This window comes from Budorcas taxicolor, chromosome 2, assembly GCF_023091745.1.
Source record: "Budorcas taxicolor isolate Tak-1 chromosome 2, Takin1.1, whole genome shotgun sequence".
NCBI classification, from domain to species: Eukaryota; Metazoa; Chordata; class Mammalia; order Artiodactyla; family Bovidae; genus Budorcas; species Budorcas taxicolor.
Genome location: NC_068911.1, coordinates 50539141 through 50548801, shown reverse-complemented (window position 1 = coordinate 50548801; position 9661 = coordinate 50539141). Strand labels below are relative to the sequence as shown.

Genomic DNA, 9661 nt, shown 5'->3' with positions numbered 1-9661 from the left:
GGCACCAGGGTGACTGGGGAAAAATAGTTAACTGACATTCACAGGATGGGTCATATCGCTTACTTGTTTACTGAGGATCTTTTTCAATGGGTACCTTTTAGTAAACTTCTGTATAGGACACAAATATCCTCAGTCTGCCCACTCTGAGAGGCCCATCCACACAAGTCTTCTTCAGACCTCCTTTTAATCAGTCCACTAATCCTTTCCTTCAAGCCCCTGACTCCTTGGTCAAATAGCACTTGCCCATGAACTGAGGTAGATCTCCACTTCTCTCTGTCTCTCTGCAAGCAGAGCAGACAGTCAGGTTTTAATATCTCTGTCATGAAGTCTTCTATCTGGAGGTCTTGCCACCTTCCTCAGGGGCAACCTCAGGCTGTGCAGTATGAAAGCAATAAATCTCTATAACCTTTCTAGTCTAAATGGGACAGACTTCCATCTTGTTCTCATTGCCTGCATCTCTCCTTTTCCTTCCTTCTCCAAGGGTTCCTAGCATAATTTTTTCTATAAAAGATAAGAGGAAATTTTAAAACCTCAGATAGCTTAAGTTCTCCCTGTGCAAAAAATTCCACCAGCAAAAAAAAAAAAGAGAGAGAGAGAGAGAAGAATCTGGCTATCTGCTTGAATAATAGTTGGAGAGGAAAAAAATTACAAAGAAAATGATAAAAATAATATCTCAGAAATTATCCAAAATTCTTTCTGCTCTTCAATTCTCTTTCAAATATTTCATCTTATTTGAACCTCGCTAAACACTGTGAGCGACTGAACTGAACTGAACTGAACTGAAACACTGTGAAGTAAATATAGCCAATATCGTATTCATTCAAATCACAGAACTGAAAATGCAGAAGAAGAAAAGTGGCTTTGCCAAAATTTTCATAGCTACCTGTGAATATAAGCAGGGACTGGGATCTTGCCTCCCTGGTACAGTGATAGGAGAAGAAAGGCACAAACCCCAGGGTCACCCTGTGTCTTGGGAACTCTGGTTTACGGATTGGAGAAGGAGAGACGTTGATTGAAGAGAGAAAGACGAAAAAGCAGAGCACTCAGGAATGGGTGACCCCAGGGCCCTGAGTAGAGGGGAAGAATTAGAGTCAGGCTTTCCAGAAAATCCTGATATGATATTCTTATATATGGAATTATTATTCATTCCCATATGTGTTATTTCCCTTTCATCCTTTTTCTCAATACAGTTAGGAGATTTTTACAGGTAGACAGTGGGGAAGGGCATAAAAATCATACTCAAGCCCAAAGAAACATTTGAAAAGGATCAAAACAGCAGAGGTATGGAACATAGGTAACTCAGTGAAGGACAGAAAGTAACGTTCCAAAACTCTTAATTCTGATATGAAATTGTGGAGAAGGCAATGACACCCCACTCCAGTACTCTTGCCTGGAAAATCCCATGGATGGAGGAGCCTGGTGGGCTACAGTCCATGGGGTTGCTAAGAGTCGGACATGACTGAGCAACTTCACTCTCACTTTTCACTCTCATGCATTGGAGAAGGCAATGGTAACCCACTCCAGTGTTCTTGCCTTGAGAATCCCAGGGACGGGGGAGCCTGGTGGGCTGCCGTCCATGGGGTCTCACAGAGTCGGACACGAGTGAAGTGACTTAGCAGCAGCAGCAGCAGCAGCAAGCTCATAAAGGCCAAAGAGGAAAGAAAGAAAAATAAATGTCATGTTAGTGTGAATTAGAAATTTGTCTTTTCAGCAAAATTGAGTCGTCACTAACCAAAGCAACTAAATAGTTTATCTCAAAATAAGCTTAATTCCTGATATGTTGCTTGGCCTGTTCATTTTGTGTGTTACAGGTACTTTTATTTGTCATGACACAAAACTCCACCTGTATAAACAGGCCCACAGACTGGGCAGATGTCTTTTTTTCCCTGGTAATCCCAGTTCTGTGACCTAAAGTAAGTCATTTTAAACTCTGTGGGCTAAAGACCCATTTCATCAGTTATGAAATAATGCTGCTACTCCTGCTGCTAAGTCGCTTCAGTCGTGTCTGACTCTGTGCGACCCCATAGACGGCAGCCCACCAGGCTCCCCCGTCCCTGGGATTCTCCAGGCAAGAACACTGGAGTGGGTTGCCATTTCCTTCTCCACTGCATGAAAATGAAAAGTGAGAGTGAAGTTGCTCAGTCGTGTCCAACTCTTCGCGACCCCATGGACTGCAGCCTACCAGGCTCCTCCGGCCATGGGATTCTCCAGGCAAGAGTACTGGAGTGAGGTGCCATCGCCTTCTCCGATGAAATAATGAGGGGATGCTAAATGCTCTCTAAGCCTTTACCCAACTTTCAAACTCAATTACTCTGTAGAAGTTGTAATTATCTTTACACAGGCCCTGACTTGAGTTCTCGAATTTAAAAATAAAAAGATAGGCTCCAGCAGGGGTCACTATAGTTCCATCGAGCCCTAACTGAATCTTCACTGTAACCATGCATCACCTCTACCCTGTGTCTGGATGCTCTGTTTGAGACCACACAGACCTATCTGCACCCAGCTGTTACCTAAATTCATCTTCAGGTATTTTCTTGCTCTGTTTCTTTTCCTTTATTTTATTTATTTATTTTCCCAGTCACAGGTGATCATTCACCTTCATTGACTTGGAGGTTTTTCAGGAGAATTTATTTTAACTAGCTATGTCATATTTTTCACCTCTTAAAGTTGTGGTAAATTTAAAATAATGTGTATTTCTTCAAAAATATGAGATTATATTAAAGCACAAAACGAAATTCAATCTTTTTTTCTTAATCTATGAACACTGGGAAAAAAAAAATAAAAGCCTTCACTTCCTTTAGAACCCATCCATCCTTGAGAATTCTAGAATTCTGTTAATTGTTTATACTTCCCCATAGCTACTTTGCTTTTCATATAAAAGGACAAGTTCATATATCCAAGAGTTGGGTAAGGATTTCAAAGATAGCTCTAAATTCCAATACCCCGTCCATTGCCAAATTATACCATATGTTTTTGTTCTGAAGGCATTGTGACCGTACATATCACGCAGACAGCTGGAGATCACAGTGCCTGTGACGCTGAAAGGCAGACATCCTGCAATATCAGTGTTACTCCCCAAAAGTCGTGGGACACCCTAGAGTCCTAAGTTTGGGGATTAAGTCCTGAGTCTTGAATCCTAAATCTTAGGACTCTTTAGAGCTACGATTCCATTTAGGACTACTCTGAAGAGGTTCTGTCTGCCCTAAAACCTTTCCCCAAACTCCATGTGCTTATGCAAAAGCTGACGCTGGCTCCATTGCGCCAGGAACCAGAGAGCTGACTTCTTATACGGTGAAGATCTGTGTCTCGGCTCCTCTGGCACGATGTATATGGCAGCCCGTCCTGACACTGCTTAGCCCGAAACAGTTCTTGTAAATGTAAGCAAATGGTAGACACATTTAAGCTCGTCTTCCATTTCCCTTCTTATACATACCTGCCTCCCCTTGGACAAAGATTGATATTGCCCATCTCAGGGGCTGCTGCCATTTCCAATAGTATTATTTTAAAGTCCTAGTCTAGCAGATCACTGGGTTTCTTTTTATTTGTTAATAAGGAAGGACTCAATGGACATGAGTTTGAGTAAACCCCAGGAGTTGGGGATGGACAGGGAGATCTGGCGTGCTGCAGTCCAGGGGTTCGCAAAGAGTGGGACACGACTGAACTGAACTGAAGTGAGGAAAGCCTCCCACAGTGAATCGGGGTGGCCTGGTGATTACACAGCAAAAGTCTGCTCTCTGCAACAAGGTCACAGGAAGTATTCTTCTGCCTCGGTCTCCTGGGTTGCTTACTGTGGGAAAAGCCAGCTGCCATCCCTCAAGGAGGGCTATAGAGAGGAAATGAAGTCCCCTGACAGCAGCCAGCACCAGCATGCCAACCACGTTAGTGAACCATCTTGGAAGCAGTTCTTCCCAAGTGAGCTGAATCCATTCTCCTCGCCAGGCTTCTGCAGGGCAGCCTTCTTTTCTCCACTCATTTATGTCTCAAACCACCACCTTGGTTCTGTTGTCTAATTCTAACCTGTGTGAATAGAATTTCACTTGTATTGGGCTTATTGCTAGAAGCAGAAGAAACACAGAAGAAAGGCTGTGTTGTCGATTTTCATTTTTAAGACTATGTCGCTATTCGTGAAGTTCATGCTCTTCTGGATCCCATATCTACAGAAACCTCAAACCATAGGTAGAAAAGTTTATCAATAGTACAGATAGGCATGTGCTAAGGTGCTCAGTCACGTCAGACTCTTTGAGACCCCATAGACTGTAGCCCACCAGGCTCCTCTGTCCATGGAATTCTCCAGGCAAGGATCCTGGAGTGGGTAGCCATTTCTTTCCCCAGGGTGTCTTCCTGACCCAGGGATTGAACCTGCATCTCCTGCATTGCAGGCCAATTCTTTACCTTCTGGAGCCACCAGGGTAGCCACCGCAAACATGTATATGAGGGCAAAAGATGAATGTTTACAGCTTTTAAAAAGTCATTAACTACTAACCTAAAGTAATAATAATACATGTGGCAAGAATCAGAAAATAAATATCCTTGGACGCCTTATAGCATAGTTAGGGGGAAATAAAGAGTTTTATTTAAGGCTATGTACCCTTGACCCTTGCAATGCAGGAGACCCAGTTTCAATTCCTGGGTGGGAAAGATCCCGTGGAGAAGGAAATGGCAACCCACTCCATGGAGAATCCCATGGACAGAGGAGCCTGGCAGGCTACAGTCCATGGGGTCACAAGAGTCGGGCACAACTTAGTGACTAAGCCACCACCACCACCCTTGGCCCCAGAATTTTGTAAACTATTGTCTGGAACACAAGAACATTTTGTTTTCATGTCTCCCTTTCTTCATCCATAATTTCACTCTATTTGAGGGTCATGTGACCTCTTCGTTTTCATTCAGTCTTTTGGGGACAAGTTTCCCATAGTCTTGGTGTTAAATTTGACTCTGTGCATAATTGTTAAAATGTTATTTATAGATTCCAAACACGGCTGTCCATGTATTTTCACTTCGGGAATGCCCTGGGTTGGTAACCTGACCACAGGGACTTGTAGAAGGTGGGACACAGCTGGAGGCAGTCGGAGAGGAAAGCAGTCTTCTCACGCACTTAACTCCAGGTTGGGCCAGGAGGGCCTGCCCTCTTTCTGTCCTCCCCTGTCTTGTGACCAGGCACGCAGTGCAGCTACTGAAGTGGCAGCTCCCTGAATGAGGACAAGGGCCTTGCTTTCTCTAAGGTTCCACACTCCTGCCAAGAACTTCCATCTTCCCCCAGCCATGAAGAGGGCAAGCTCCTGCACGTCTTTAGTTTGGCCTCAGTGGGTGTTATAGCTGCAAAGGAAGATGAATGGGCATAAGCAATTGGTAAACATGTATGCAGTCACCTATAGAGGTTTTCTAGGACATCATTTTCAGAGACATATGTTTTTAAAGGTATTAACAAAGGGGATGCAACTGCTATTTGGGGTGTTTAATAATAGCCTTTTATGTGCTAGAAGTTTTAAATATTATTTTTAATCTTTTCCACAATCCTATGAGTTCGGTACTATTACTGCCATTTTGTAGATAAGAAAATTGGTCTTCTGAAAGTTAAATCGTTGGCTTAAACTCACAGAGCTGCAGGGTGCCAGAACCAAACTAGAGTCCTAGTTTCAACCCAGGACTATCTGACTATCCTATCTCCCACTCTTTCCAGGCTGCTTAAGTTTTGTCTCAAAGCAGGCCCAGGGAGGGGAATTACAAGTTTGCGGTGTTTGTTCTTATGCTTCTGGCGGTATGTGCAGGATTACTTCATTTTTTATTTTGAACTATGTTTTCCAGCAATCAAAGGATTGATTACAGGATGTTTTCCTGCCAGCAAAGTCTATTGAGCTGAATCACAAACATTGCCTTGCCTTCTGTCACTATTCATAATTTATTCATGGATCACTGGTTCCTTATTGGCAGTATATCTGTTGTGTGTTTTGAATGATCGTTTCAAGGCTTTTTGGAGAGTGTTAGAGCAGAGGTGAGGGGAGGCGTTTTAAAGATAGCTTTAAGCAGGAAACAAATGATTACTTTATCTGAATCAGTTGTTCATGTTCTACTGATCCAAGAAAAATAGTATTCAGAAAAAGGGAGGGATAATTTAAAAGAGTATATGACCAGAATAATAATCCATGAGCAGCACTAAATATAAGTCCTACAAATCACAGAAGCTGGAAAGAATTTTTGGTTACACCAAAAACAAATATGATGGAGACCAGGGGTTCGGAGGAGCAGGACACATGTACACACATCAGTTCAGTTCAGTTGCTCAGTCATGTCCAGCTCTTTGCGACCCCATGGACTGCAGCACGCCAGACCTGTCTTTCCGTCACCAGCTCCCGGAGCCTGCTCAGACTCGTGTCCATCGAACTGGTGATGCCATCCAACCATCTCATCCTCCGTCATCCCCTTCTCCCCTGCCTCCTGGATATATACACATTGTCTTAAAGTACAGTTGATTTGCAATATTGTGTTAGTTTCAGCTGTACAGCAAAGTGATTCAGTTATGTATTTTTTCTTTTTTTGGTTGTTTTCCATTATAGGTTATTATAAAATATTGAATACAGTTCCTTGTGCTATACAGTAAATCTTAATTTTATATATAGTAGTGTGTATCTATTGATCCCATATTCCTAATTTATCCCCCACTCCTTTCCCCTTTGATAACCATAAGTTTGTTTTCTATGTCTGTGAGACGGTTTCTCTTTTGTGAATAAATTAATTTGCATTATTCTTCAGATTCCACATATGAGTGATATAATATTTGTCTTTGTCTGACTGACTTACTTCAGTATGATAATCTCTAGGTTCATCCATGTCGCTCCAAATGCCAATAATGCATTCATTTTATGGCTGAATAATATTCCATTGTATAGATGAAACCACTTTTTTATGCATCCATCTGTTGATGCACACTTGGTTGTTTCCATGCCCTGGCTTTTGTAAACAGTGTTGCTATGGACATTGGGGTGAGTGTATCTTTTCAATTTAGAGTTTTCATCTTTTCTGGACATATACCCAAGAGTGGGATTGCTAGATCATATGGCAACTCTATTTTTAGTTTTTTGAGGAACCTCTATAGCGCTTTCCATAGTCGCTGCATAATTTACATTCCCACCACAGTATAGGAGAGTTCCCTTTTCTCCATACCTTCCCTAGTGTTTATTACTGGTCATTCTCGCTGGTGTGAGGTAATTCCTCACTGTAGTGTTGATTTGCATTTCTCTAATAATTAGCAATGTTAAGCATATTTTTGTGTGCCTGTTGGCCTTCTGTCATATACATTCTCTTATATTCACGGAGAAGGAAATGGCAACCCACTCCAGGATTCTTGCCTGGAGAATCCCGCGGACAGAGGAGCCTGGCAGGCTACAGTCCATGGGGTCACAAAGAGTCAGACATGACTGACTAACAGACACAAACACACACATATCATATTCAAGGTATTTATTACAGTAATTTGATTTTGTGTATGGGGGAGCTGATGATGCAGTCTCTGAAAGGCTATTATATTCACATCTAAACTGGGAGTTTGAAGTCCGCAGCAGGCAGATGGGAAAGAAAGATGGATATAATGTAGGAGGAAGAAAGAACCAGCCAGAACCCAGCTTGAGATGGAGCTGACAAGACGCACCTATCAGTTCTTATTGCAGCTGCTCATGGTGAGGTGGGTTATCCTGCAGTAGGCAACTAACACAAAGGCAGGGCTTTCTTCAGGGAGCTAAATACCCACACCTGGCACAGGCTTTGGAGAAGAAGGAAGCTCCAGGGGAAAGTGAGGCGGTTTCAGCAGCATCGAGTGACCCCACAGCTGAGCTGCTCTTTCCTTTCTGCCCTTCACATCACCCACAAGAACCTCTCTTGGGGGCACTGCCCCGGTGGCCAGCGGTTAAGACTCCAGCTTCCACTGCAGGGGACCGGGTTTCTATCCCTGGTGGGGAACTAAGGTTCCATGTGCTGCCCCATGCCCACCCCCCTCCACAAAAAAATCCCTCTTGGGGCCCACCCCAACCTACAGGAAAGGAAAACCAAGAACTCTAGCCAGGTTACCACATTACAAAACCACCACACTAAACAAAAACAATATTATGGGTATAGCACTGGAAAAGAGGACAAAATACTAGTGGCCAAAATAAAGCAAACTCTTCCTGAGGCTAATTAAGGTGCCATTTTCGGTGGGGGTCTTGCTGTCTCCCCGCACGGTGCCAGGTCTGAAGCTCAGGTCGTAACCCCACTACAGGGAGCCTGCCGCCTGCCTCCGTGCTCCGTGGGGGAGCAGCATCCTGGGCTTCTCTCTCTGCTGTTAACTCAGCTCCGTGTTGGGTTTGTGCTTCTGCTTGGGCACTGCTTGAGTCCCTGCTCCTGGGTAATTCCCTCTTTAAACTTCCAGCTCTCAAAACTCTGTCTGTGCCCTGTAGGGAACAAGGTATAAGGAAGGTTGAGAAGTGCTTGCAAACGAGACTCTCAACCAGGGCTGAACATTCTCGCAAATGAGATGTTCAGCTAAGAATCCTCTGTTTGTTCCCATGGGAAAAGAACATTTCTTGCACATAAGGATGTTTCTCTGATTCCTCAAAAGGAACAGACCCAGGGACAAAACGGATTCTAAGTTGATAAGGAAGCTCCCCAAAACAAAGTCTTAGCTGCAGTAAATAAGTTAAGGTAAAGGTTATCTCGCCCTGCGCCTGCGCACTGTATAGTCACTAAATCATAGTGCTTGGCAACTTGCCCGGTAGATTGTTGTGCAAAGGATATAAAATAAAGCAGCTGTAAAAAGCAAGGAATTAAAGTAAAAAGATTCAAACCACTCTGCAGTGTTGGTGTTTCATTCCGTCGCCAGCATCTGGCGCCCAGTCTCGTTTGCAAGCACTTCTCAACCTTCCTTATACCTTGTTCCCTACAGTGCCCTTCATATTAGTTTGCTACTGCGGTTGTAACACATTACGGCACTAATTTATCCTAGAGTTCAGAAGTCTGACGTGGGTCTCACTGGGCTAAAATGAGGGTATTGGCAGAGCTTTGTGCCCTCTGGGGGCTTTAGGGGAGAATGCTCTTCTTTTCCTTTTCGTTCTTAAATTGGCCTGCATTCCTTGGTCCATGGCCCGCTTCCATCTCCAAAGCCACTGCTGGTCAGTCAGGTCTTTCGTGCTGCATAAGCCTGATACTGACTCATTTGCCTCCCTATTCCATATTCAGAGATCATTCTGTTACATTTAAGTCTCCTTAATTTAATGTCAGATGTTTAGCATCTTCATCTGCAAGCTTACTTCCCCCTTGCTGGCTAGCCTACCACATCCACGGGTTCCAGAGATTAGGACATGGACGTCTCTAGGGGAGCCGTTGTTCTGGATATCATACCTTTCCATTCTTGTCATAGGCTGGCCTATTGGTACACTCGAACTTAAGAGCACGTTTCAGAGCCTTTGCTTTCCACCTTGCCACAACTCTTAGCTTAAGGCAAGGAGCACAATCAGCTCTTTATGGGGGCAAACACAATAGGGAGAAAGAAATCCAAGGGAAAACATCCATTTATATTCAGAAATAATTTCCTACCACACAACAGCATTCTGTGTTTCTGAAGATGAGCTGGATGGTGGTTCTAATCTCTCTACAAGACTTTATTGAGCAATAGTCCAGATTCCCAGGCAGT

At 43.6% G+C, this 9661-nt stretch overlaps 1 long non-coding RNA gene across 1 annotated transcript in view; it reads left to right on the top strand.

Annotated features, from left to right (window-relative positions):
- The first annotated feature begins 7603 nt into the window (after positions 1-7603).
- Positions 7604-9661, top strand: part of LOC128063029 (uncharacterized) — a 45021-nt gene continuing 42963 nt past the window's right edge. Inside the window, exon 1 of the long non-coding RNA XR_008200868.1 lies at positions 7604-7678. This is a non-coding gene — a long non-coding RNA (uncharacterized LOC128063029). The remainder of the gene's footprint in view (positions 7679-9661) is intronic.